The sequence below is a fragment of the Lygodium microphyllum genome, chromosome 26 (genome assembly GCF_053477565.2).
Source record: "Lygodium microphyllum isolate KBCC chromosome 26, Lygodium_microphyllum_v1.1.10, whole genome shotgun sequence".
Lineage (NCBI taxonomy): Eukaryota > Viridiplantae > Streptophyta > Polypodiopsida > Schizaeales > Lygodiaceae > Lygodium > Lygodium microphyllum.
In genome coordinates this window covers 72,590,314-72,603,126 of record NC_141160.1, presented here as the reverse complement: position 1 = coordinate 72,603,126, position 12,813 = coordinate 72,590,314, and positions in this window count along the sequence as shown.

Below are 12,813 nucleotides of genomic sequence, written 5' to 3'. Positions count from 1 at the left end.
CACCAGTGACAGAAGACAGCTGCCTGTCTGGCTCTGCTCGGCACTTCCCCAACCTGGTCACCCTCAAACTGATGGTTGTCTCCCTCACACCATCAAACTGACTGTCCATTAAACTGACAGCCTGCCTGTCAAACTTACTGCATGCCAAAGCTGCCTGACTGCCATTCTCCTGCACGCCAACACTTAGCACACCACCCACCTTGCCACCTGTGTCTGCCCACCATCAACTTACTCTGATTAGCACAATCCCTCTCCCACCCATCATTAGCCTACCATCCCAGCAGTCTGTCCCCTCCCCCACCATTGGCTATAGGCACTCCCTCCCATCCAAGCCACACTCAAACACTCCACACATGGATGCACCTTGTCCCTCCATCCACTTTGGCCACCTTTGTCAGATCCCTTGCCCAAGCAGCATCCATCTCCCTGAGGTTGGCACACCACTCCCAGGCACCAGAATCACCACAGGAAAACTCAGCACCAGTCGTGCACATAGCATCAGCATCTCAAACACATGGAGGTAGAGAGTTGCATGAGATAGAAGCTGGTCCTCTAGGCTCCACCAACACTAGAGGGCTCCAGTGCAGCACCCCATACTTCCACAGCAGATGCTTTCCCACCGATCCCTTTCAGCCCAAACCAGAGCTTGCACCCTGGACAGAGTGATGGCCCTTCAAGCATCTTCTCTGGCCCATAGACTGGTTGGAGACCTTCAACTATCAGCCTATGTGGCACCACCCCAACTCCCAGATACTCCTGCCTTTCAAGATCCAGACATTTTGCATCCCCTAAGATCAATAGCTCATCAGGTTGGAGAGAGACAGCCCAAGGTGGCAACGACACCAGTAGCCTCAGCACCACATGCTGCAGACATACTAGTATTTACAACACTTCCTCGTCACTAGCCGAACTCACCAAAGATGATCCCATTAACAGGTCCCCGACACACAATAGGTTGGCAAAGCTGAGGTAACCCAAGAGAGCGAGCATGAGACAAAGGACTCAAAGGCATATTCCAAGGATTTTGCCCTCTCACATGTAGCAATAGAGCTAGCAGAAAGGAGATTTGACAGTGTGTGTGCCAAGAGGCAGCAAAGACAAGCTTGGACTACAGGGCCACACTGGTCCAAGAGATTTAGATGCAGCACATGAGGATCTTCTCATGTAATGTACAGGACTTCGGAGGCCGACACTTTGAGCAGGGTTGAAGTCTCATGAGATAGGACTTGCACACAACATTAGTGGGAGGATCAATGGATTTTCTTATGTTACAAGAGCATCACCTGTCAGCAAAGAGGATATCCCCACATTGCTAGAAGTTCTTGCCATGACAAAGCCACACCTAACCGGCAGGAGCTGTGGAAGTCATAGAGATACACATTGGTGTTTACATCTGTGTAGGGGAACAATCGGCCAAGTCTGTACAAGTCTAGGGCATCATGGCTCTTCCAAGAGCCATCTGGGTTTCTATGAGAGTGGAGGATGCACTTTTTGGTCTGCTAGTCATTTATGCCCCGAATGGCAAGTGAGACAGTAGATTGTTTCAAACCACCCTCAACCAGTCCTTACCATAGTTTGATAATTGGATAATATGGGGGCTTTAATTGCTAGAACAGCAAAGCACACATCAGAATAATGAAAGACACAAGATCGAAGAAAGAGACAATGCACAATATGTAAACCAAGAATAGAATCAACTATGACAAGAGTACAATGGTTTAGCGCCAGCTCACACGCTCCACAAGCTCCCTCTTTCTCCATTCCGAGCATCTACAAGTACAAGTGTGATGATGGGCTGTGGCTACACTCCCTCCTTTTATAGACAAAAATAAAGAAGTCCTGTCACAAAATAGGTTGGCCAATAACCAAATAAAAAATAAAGTCAGTGCCCACATATTACGCCCTGGGCACTTGTAAACCTATGATATGACCACTTCTGACACCCTCTCTCAAAGCATAAGTGAACAAGCAGTGAATCAAGATGCACCATGGATACTCCAGCAAATGGCACTCCACTGGATGTGCCTCAGTAAGAAAGCACCTTGAAGAAGAAGTCCAAATGCCATAATCCCTCTCTAAAAGCAAAGTAGTCAAGCTAGACACCTTGCACCTCCTCTTGCCACACAAGCTCCATGGATAACTCGCCTTGACACCAAGTTTCCTCCACTAGCGCATACACATGCCCTTTGGGTCTCCTCATGTGAGACCACATGAATACATTATATCACTCATCCCAGCATGAACTTCGCGTTGGACACACCAGTCCAAGGTTTGGAGCGCCAGATGTGAACTTGAGTACAAACAACTAATCCACCAATAATGAGAGAGCATCAACATGCCCTCTCTCCACCCTCACACTTGCCTCTTCTAGCTAGGAGCATGTGAGGGTGTGCAAAATGGCTAGAGCCAGCAAGAACCGTCCACTCAAGTCATTGGTAGGCCTTAGTGAACGAAGATGATGTAGACATGTATGCCATCTCATGCTCTGCCAAGCACGACCAGGATATCCACGGCACAAAGCATAAATGTCCTTCATACCTTCCTTCTCTTCAAATGTGACATTGTGTCACACAATTCCTTCTCTTCACATTCACATGCACAACCATTGTCTTGCCACATCATGAATGAAGTAGAGACTCCTTCTAAGGCTGGAGCAATCCAACACCTTCTTTCAAAAGCACTCGTAAGTATAGGAACTACTCAACCACAAGTCCATGAGATATGTTAGGATATTCAAGTCACGACACACAATTACAAACTCAAGCACATGAACAGTTGTGGCAAAAGAACAAGAACAAACGCATAAGCAACCTTGCAAACTATGGAAACAGCTCATGAACGACCAGCTTAAAAGCATTCAGTGAGCAGGAATTAAACGACCCTCATGTTGCCAACAGAAGACATTCAGACATTGCCAATCAAAACATGCATGCCAAGCAGAACACAACAAACATCAACCAGATTATTACACACCACCACAACGACATTAAAGCCTTGACTAGTTTTTTTTTTTTTTTTTTTGGGAGAGAGGAGGGCATAGTACACAGCATGAAACACTAATGACACACGTTAAAAGTGGTGGTCAGAGCAGCATATTGCAGCACAGCAAGCCAGGTGACACATTAACCTACAGCCGTCAAAGCATGTCCATACGCACAATGTGCCATATGTCAACAACACCACATGACACAGCAAGTCAGCCAACCAGACCTCTACTATGCTGTGACACACAAGTCAACCTTGAAAGGCATGCCATCTGTCACTAGCAGGCCAGCTGCAAGCATCAAATGCAGATTTCTCACATGTCAAATGCAATTGGCGTGAAAAACACGTGAGAATCTCATAGGTAGAAAAAGAAAAAGCAAGCATCTCAGCTAGAAATGCCAACATCAAACACAAGCCTAGTCTCCTATCACGCAAAATGAAGATCATATCTCGATCAACAAACCTCAACATCTAATATTATGCTAGAAGAGCAAAGCACACAATGGAATAGTGAAAGACACAAGATCGAAGAAAGAGACACGATCCATAGTCCATTGTCTTCCAGATGAAAGGACACCACCCATGGTCAGCAGCAGAGTTTGGTAAGTCCACACGCTCAGAGATGAAGTGAGCATGTGGACTTACCAAGATAGTAGACCAAGATACACAAAGACCGTTAGAAGAGGACAGCAGGCAGCAAGGGAGACACTTTTCTTCCAGATTAAAGGACACGATCCATGGTCAACAGCAGAGTTAGGTAAGTCCACACGCTCACTTCAATTCTCTACAAGAGTAGAAGAGGACAGCAGGCAGCAAGGGAGACACTTTTCTTCCAGATTAAAGCCTGAAGCACACGATCCATGGTCAACTGCAGAGTTAGGTAAGTCCACACGCTCACTTTAATTCTGTAGGACAGATGGCAGCAAGACCTAGGACCACCTTTAGGATCAATCAATTTTATGTGGATGACTAGGCTTGCGATTGGAGCATTATAGTAGGCATCATACCATCATGACACCCCTCACATCACTCACTGACAGCAAGTTCCTTTTGAGAGGATTGGATGGCCCCACTCCACTGTTGGGATTTCAAAGAACTTGTTCTTTGATGACAACCTTAGAGAATCGATCTCACGGAATTCGAGACCTGGACCAGTCTCACCCAAGGACAGGCAGCTACAGACTTTTTTTTGCAAATAAAGTGTGGCTGATTATATTACTTCAGAAAAAAACTCAATACAAAGAAGTGTTCATGCTCAACAGACTAGCTGGAGCTGATAATGAGTTACAGATATATCAAGTGTACAAGCCTCTGAAGGCGGTCTAGGGGGAATGGGGGCAAGAAGCCATGGAGGGGGGATGTATTGCCATCTGGGGCTGCCTGCCTGCATCACAAAAAATAGGTCCTGGCCGCCCCAAGTGCGTAGGAAATGACATCGGAGCTCTTGATGAGCCTTGGACTCGTCCTGCACCTAATCCCATCGGCCACGGAGGGAGTGCATGATGGAGGTCTAAAGCTCTGCTAAGGTCGCCTGTACTGAGTCTCTCGCCACCGAAAGCCTCTTGACACCGCACCTTCTAGATATGACAACCAGTAAGACTCCCTATGATCTCCCATACCTTAGAGCAGTCTGCTGTGGCCTCCAGTACCTGGCGGATAGGTAGAGCCTCTAAGCCGATTACTGTGCACAACCCTGCCTCGATAATGAATATCGTGTCCTGCATCCCGGCCTCATACAAAAGGTGTCGGCTCTGGCTAACCGCCTGCCAGCAAAAAGCTCCCCATGAGATACATCCAAGGCTAGGTACTATACGGCGAAGGATCCGGCATACCCCTCTCCACACGAGCTGTGCCGCCTCACACAACCAAAGGCAGTGCTTTGGGGTTTCCAAAGGCTGCTATGTGCAGCACTTACAACCTCCCTCCTTCTGCATCTGGGCAAGCCAGCTTCCCACCGCCAAGCTCCCATGTGCCACAAACCATAAAAAACATGATACCCTCCTCGGCTTCCAGCTGTCCCATAGGCAGTGCCAGAAGGTCCTTTGGAAAGGCTCCGTGATGCTGTGCTCCACCGAATGCCTGCTACGTGACGGCGCCCAATCTATGTCCTCCTACATCAATATATGTCTGCCAATCCTGTCAGTGTACTCCAAGAACCTTTGTGGCTTCTTGGCGACCGCAGTGGTTGGCCATAGCCACTCTCCCGGATCCCACTCCAACTCATCAAGTGGTCTGCCCTCCTAGATCCAGAGGAGCGACTCCCTAAGCTCCTACTAAAAGACAAAAAAGCTTAGTCCCAAAGTAAGCCTCAAAAGGTGTCATCCCATCAACGGCCGAAGTGGGGGATCGATTAAGGATGTGAACTGCAATAGCCACAGCCTCGGCCCACAGAACCTGAGGGGTCTATCGGTGCTCCATCATGGTGCGCGCCATCTCGATCACACTGCGGTTTTTCCGTTCAAGAATGCCATTTTCTTGAGGAGTGTTGGTAGTACCGCCCACTCTACCTGCCACCTGTAAGGGGATGCCTGCTGGTGAAAACCTAGCGGCCCATACCTCCTCGGGCTCATATCGGGGGAGCAAGTCACTCTTGAGGTATTGTTGCATCTATCTCCCTTCTCCTCAGCTCCACCTCTCTCTTGCAGCCTGATACTTGCTGCAGCAGCTCCTCGTCCACCATCCCGTACACCTCCTGCCATGTCCTGATGGTATGAGCCGGGCTAGCCTCCCAACCAGCCCACTGGATGTGGGGGCGCTCACCAAACTGTGCCCCTTCCCGACCCCTGACCTCGGGCTCCCGATCATCGGCTGGGAAAGCTAATTGTGAAGGATCTCACACCGGGAAGGCAGACCTAGAAGGTCCTATTGCAAGAGGGTCTCCAAGATTGTAGACCAAGGCTTGGTGGTGAGTGGAGGCCGTCTCTGAGATGGATCTTCACGTTAGCCTAGATCTCCTTTCCTACGTAGCTTGCTTCATGTGTGGCAGGGCCTCCGTCAGGCCCTAATCCAAAGCCCCCTAGACTGCCAGGAGGAGATAGACCATTAGGAGGGCCATACTTGGATACTCTCGGTCTATGATCCCAAGCCCTCCCTCTAAACAATGTCGTATGATGGTCTCCCACGCCACCTTGACCATGGAATCCCTGGAGCCGTCTAACCACGACCAGAGGAAGTTCCGCACTAGGCGGCGAAGCTGCACTATGCACCATGAGGAGAAGCACCAACATGAGGCGATGTACCACGCCGTCGCTAGGAGGACCTGGTTAACCATTAGGGCTCATCCAGCTAGTGAGAAGCGAGCTGTGCTCCAGTACGTTAGCTTCCTTCGAATAGAATCGAGGACTAGAAGAAATTGTTGGGCGGAAGTGATGTCGAGTCCCACTTGGAACCCTAAGTACCGAACGGTCTGCCCTCTGCTCACCCATCTAAATCCCAGGTGGACGCCCCACTTCGTGCTAGAGTTCGGGTCTGTGAGGAAACTAACAGACTTTCGCCAGTTGATTTTCACTCCACCTGCAGAACAAAACACCTCAAGAGCTAGCCTCACTCTCTCCAGCATCAACTCATTGTCCTCTATGTAAAGTGCCATATCGTCTACGTACTCTAAGTCTAACAACTCAGTCTCCTCTCTCATTGGAAGTCGGAGTCCGTGTAATCCGCTCACACATGACTTGAGGAAGTGAGACATCGCCTCTGCAAAGAGTAGAAACAAGTACAGGGCCAAGGGGCAGCCTTGTCGGACTAATCTCTCCAATCCAAACTCCTCCCCTCACCTACCACCTATGAGAACCCTGCTGGTGGCCGATCTATAAAGTGCGGAGACCCCATGAATCCAAGCCTGGGGAAGACCCAACCTCACCATGGTGCCCTCTAGGAAATCCCAGTCCACCCTGTTATAAGCTTTCTCGAAGTCTAAGAGTAGTATGGCCAATTTTTGCCCACTGTGCTGAGCCCACTCTGTCGCCTCAAAGAAGGTGAATACATTGTTGAGGATGCTCCTATCCTAGACAAAGTCTGTCTATGTGTCATGGATGATATTTGGAAGCAGAGGGAGTAGTCACCAACCAATCATCTTTGCCAATGCCTTATAGGCCACCGACAATAAGGTGATCGGTCTCCACTGGGAAAGCTCCAACCGGTCTCCCTCTTTAGGGAGAACACTAATAAGGCCTACCGAAAGGCTCCCTAGCATCTATCTTGAAGTGAAAATCTCCTGAAAGGCCATCAGTAGGGGGTCCTTCACCACTTCCCAGTAGGTAGTGAAGAAGGCCTTAGAGAGGCCATCCTCTCCAGGGCATTTCTGCCCATCCTATGTATGGAAAGTCTCCTCCAATTCCTTCTCTGTGGAGGGGGCTGCGAGGAAGCGTCCCATCTCCTGTGTGACAACGGACGCAATGTGATCCTAGACCTGCTACCTACATCGTTGTCCTCTAGTTGGGGCTACCTCCTGCTGGAAAAGGCGTCTATAGTAGTCGGTGGCAATCTCCATCACCTCGTCTGGGCTAAAACGAGTCCTCCCCTACTGATCTCGAAGGCTGCATATCTGCTCTCCTAAGGTGCGAGGCTCGTGCACCTCGAAAAACTCCCTGCACATCGTGTCCCCCTTCTGCGCCCAGAAAGCTACTAAGGTACAGAAAGAGAACTATGTGCACCTGTCCTCTATACCAGTGATGGTTGCTCGCGCGCGCACCTTTTGTGCGTGGAGGGTGGAATCCCCTAATGCGTCTTGTAATAATTTGTGCATGATGCAAAGTCCCACCGGAGTGCTCTCTCCTCCTCCTAGCTAGGTTGCCTGGCTTGTGTGGCTGCCTCTTGGCATGTTCTGCTCGACTCCGCTAGGACCTCAACAACCTCCTCTCCGATCCAGTCCCTCCTGCCCTCCTTGGTCCAAATCTGCTCTATCTGTCTCCTCACCTCCTCCCTCCTATAGTTTGAGTCAGGCATCTTAAAGGATCATGTGTCTAGGGCAAATGCTGGGGGGTCAAGTGTCAAGAGAACCGAGCAATAATCGGACAACGTGGTGCCTACCAACTGCTCAATTTGGCCTCCACGAGTGCCTCCCCACTCTCCCACATAAAAAGTATCCAACCGCTCCAGCAGGACTCCACCTAGCCACCTGTATCCCCAAAAGAAATCCAATGACCTCTCCCTCCTATGGAAGGCAGGGTCTCTCGAAGCATCGCGTGCATCGACTACTAGCAAAAAAACCTCCCATGCCACCTACTCCTCCCCAGCCATGCCCTAGTAGTTTCTGCCTCTGCCTTGCTAGTCCTCCAAAACCTCTAGGTTGTTGAAGTCTCCTCCAATGATCCAATATGCACCTCTGGGAGTCCATCCACATATTGACCCAGAACCTGCTGCATGCCCCAACCTCTGTAGGGGCATAGACATTGAGGACTCCAAGCCGCGAGTCCCCAATATCCAATCTGATCCATAGAACCCTCCTTGTCACTATTGTCCCGTGGTCTCGTACACAGGTGGTGAGACTCGAGCCAATAGAGATGCAAATGTCTCCACTCCTGCCGTGGGCGCCTATGGCGTGCTCCTAGAAAGTGTGCGAGCTGCCCGGGAGTACCTTCCCTCTCCATTGGGCCTGGGTGGGAGTTAGCTTGTGCTTCTGTAGAAGTAAGATGTCGATCCATCCGGTAAGGGCAGGTTGCAGCTCCTGCCGAACAATCAGCTTCCAGGAACCACGTGCCCCACTGTAGTGGAGGCTATTCACATTCCCGGATGCAAGGTGTACGCTCATGGGGAAACTTGTGAGTCGTGACTAACCGAACAAGCACCTATTCCGTATGGAGGCTGCTGATGAGGAGGAGAAACTATGGGGTGTGCAAATATGCTTTGCCACGAGTCTGGATGGCAAACTGCAATTCCCCATGGTGGCCCTCGGACGGGACCATAGCGGTGATAGATGCTCCACGTGGTACTATCAATGCAATTATCAGCCATGCTGAGAGTCGTAACTCTGTACACTGGTAGAACCGGGCCGCCTGTGCCAGGGGCCACTCGCTCACATCCTCGGAGCCCTCCACTGTGAAGGGGCTCGAAAGATAATGCTCAAGTGTGGGACCTTGGCACCAGCCCACCAATTCATGTCCATCATGCAACCAGGCCACTGCTATGTAAACAGTGCTAGTCCTTCTTCTCCCATCCACTGGGAGATGTGGTCCGCCACCTGACTCTTCAACTCCTCTGTCTGTGTTGTCGTCCAATCCCTTGAATGAGATGATTGAAGGAAAAAAGTGTAGTTTGGTCCATCTGGCGGTACTAGTAGATGGGCCTTGCCCCTTCTTGACTTACGAACCACAAAGATCCCCACCGCTAGAGGTAGTGGGAAATCTCCGCGCCCTGCAACTCTTAGGTAGGACCAAGGGCTACTGCGGAAGACCTCCTGTGGCAACAACTATGCCTCTCTCGGGAAAGTGTGGGGGTAGTAGGGGCAGATGAGCTGGTAGCTATGTGGAAGGGTGAAAATTGCTAGTACAAGAAGGATGTCGACGTGTGTGGCTCATTAGCTCTTGTGGGAGAAGGGGAGGTGGATTTGGGAGGAATCACCTCAACCAGGTGGAGATCAAGGGGGGTGCTCGACAGGGGAGGTGGTGGGGGGGGGAGAGAATCGAGGGATGGTAGGATGGTCCGAGGTACTTATGGCGGGTGTGAAAGTGGGGCTGGTGGCCCTAAGGGGGGGGGGGAGGGGCATGGCAGGGGGTGTGGATGTGGGGGCTGTGAGATCTTAGGTGAGGTAGTCTATGGCGCGGGTGTTGGATGTGGGGGACTACGGTCCTATCGAGTAGGGCGAACAGGGAGTGCTCTGTGGAGGGAGTGTCGCTCGCCCTCCTGCTCTCTGTTGTCGAGGCTGTGTCTGAGGAGTTGATTGTGGCCCCCCCTACCGTCTCCCTCTCTATTGTCTCTAGAGCCATGTGAAGCCCTTTGCGTCCACCTGCACGCCTGTCGGTAGAGCTCCCTTCGTTCCAAAACGCATGCAATCTGCTGCCTGATGCCCAAGGTCATGGCAGAACAAGGACTACCTCGGTTGCCCAGTCACAACGATCTGCTGCCTAAAGGAGTAACCTCCTACCTCAATCTCTAGGAACTTTGGTATATTCTTTGTGTCTTTCACAGCTACTCGTACCTTTGGGATTCCTTCGACTGTCATTGCATCCGCAAAGGACGCAGGAAGAACCGTGCCGAAGAGCCATCTGAAGTCGTCCACTAGCTGGCGGTACTCTACCTCCAGTCCAAGGAAAAGTAAGGTGACTCGGTGTCTGAGAAATCTCATGTGGAGCGCAAAAATCTCCACATTGAAGCCGCTATACCAGGGAATCATGTAAATGACCCCCTTTGTGGAGGCATAAGGCGAGCTCTCCACTAACTCCTGAGCTGCGTCCACAGAGGTGAGTCGAACCATGAAGATCCCTCGGCCCATGACGACTGCCTTCACGATTTGTGATATGCCAATGCGCAGCATGGGGTGGAGCCAATCTTGCAGCTGGGCCCGCACTGGGGAGTGTCCAACTACCTAACCAAATATCGTTGTTTCTTTAAGCTCCAACTCTCTAGCCCGAACATCTAAGAGCTATTTCTTAGAAAGGACGATGCGCAAGGTGTTTGAATAGGGGGCACTCGCAGAGTGCGTCGGCGTCTGACCAGAGGTTTCCATTGTGCGTCCCTGCTGAGAACCTACATAACATGCTGCTGTGCTACTGGAGGGGGAGGTTGCTGCAAGGGGAGGGAGCAACTTGGGGTGGGGGGGGGGGGGGGATAGAGGGAGGAAGTTGTTGCTTTCCTTACCTGTGGTGTGTCTCTATGACGGCGGGCCGGACCTCAACGCAGGGGCAACGGGCGCGAGGGGTTTTGGGTGGTTGGGGGGGGGGGGGGGGGGCGGGCGAGGGGGAGGGAGGAAGTTGCTGCTTTCCTTGCCTGTGGTGTGTCTGTATGACGGCGGGCCGGACCTCAAGGCAGCGGCAACGGGCGCGAGGGGATTTTGTGGGGGGGGGGGGGGGGTGTGTGTTTGGGTTTTGGACGAGCAAGCGCTGGTAGACAAGGCAGGGGCAATGTGCCACAGGCAATAAGGGGGGTGGCGATCGCAACGGGGGGAACGGCAGAGGCACGCACGATGAATCCGAGGGGGAAGGGCGCGATGAATAGTCGAGGGCGGGGGTAGCTTGCACAATGTGACGCGTGCCCCAAGAAAATATTAGGGGATGGTTAAGGGCCTTCTGCAGCTATAGACTTCGATGAAAGCCTACAAGAGATTAGTTTCTTCTTTAAGGAGGAGGCCATAAGGAGGAGACAAGGCCCTCTAGACGAGAGGACTGCTAGAGCATCCCTCAATGCATTGTACATAGAGAAGATCAAAGACGCCTAGGATGCCACAGCATGCCATGATCAAGTGTAGCGATTAATTCTTGCTCATGCCATATGAATCCACACACCATGCGAACATACCCTTAACAGGACATCCTTGATGCAACCATGAGAACGTCCCCTTACCATGTCATCATAGAACCTTCTAGAAGATATGCCATCTTATCGCCTCCATCATCGATGATATCATCATAGAACTTTCTAGAAGATCTTTAGCCCCCCTCCAACACCTATAAAAGGAGAGGCTCACCATAGAGCTCCTCAATCTTGCCAATGCCAATCTTGGGAACTCAAGGAGTCGAGACCTCCAAGTAGGTAACTTCAACTTCCAGATCAAGTTCTTGTCTACTCAAGGTATCTAATCTTGTCCTGTCTTCCATTATATTTCTGTTATCTTGTCACCTTGTAATCTCGTAGTATGAGATCTTGTCTAGTAATATCTTGTATCTTATTCATCTGCGTGGAGGGAGATCTTGTAATTCTGATATCTTGTATCCATACCTACTGTCCCAGGTTGTGGGATCCTTCATATCCTATCAAGTCCTATTCTCTATACCTATAGTCCTAGGTTGTGGGATTCTTCATATCTTGTTAAGTTATCATTATACCTTGTGCCCCTACATGGGATTATCTTGTAATCAGAATTCTTGTAACAAATACTGCATCTAGTCTAGCTCTCAAGTACAATCTAATGCTCCCATAATAGTTTGGCAAGCCTCCTTTCTAGCCCTACTAAGCACCATGGAGGCAACCCTTGACAGAATCATAGCCTCCCTTCAAAACCTCCAACAACAAATTCAAGGTTTGAATAAATGAAACTTTAAATACAAGACCCTATGCATCTAGGCCTCTCACTTCAAGAGATGCAAGACGAGATCCAAGACTTGCAGAACAACGAAGGAAGTGATCTGACAATTCCCTGTGTTTATCGACCCCTAATAAGAGAAGCCAAGATCAACATGCCAAAGAAGTTCAATGGTGACCGTTCGAAGTTCAAGGGATTCCCACAAGTAAAGGCCTATATCTGCATGCAACCGGATAGGTATCCAGATGATGCTTCCAAGGTGGAATTCATTCAGACTTTGCTTTGTGCTTCACCTCAATCTTGGAAAAGAATATGCCACTACTTCATAACTATGAGGCATTTCTTTGCAAGCTCACTTCCACATTTGCAGATGCAAACATTGGCCAAGTAGTAGAAAGAAAACTTTGGAAGCTACGATAAGGTAACCGCCCTACCTCTGCTTATGCATCTAAATTTAGGCAATTAATCTCTAACCTCACTTGGCATGAGGAGTATTTTATTGGCCGATTCAAATGGGGTCTTTGAGATGACATCAAGGACCTCATACTCATTATGCCTGAGGCAAAAACACTCAGCAATTATATCATGTAAGCTATCTAGTGTGACAATAGATTCTTCGAGAGGAGGCAAGAAAAGCGAGAAAACTTAAGGCC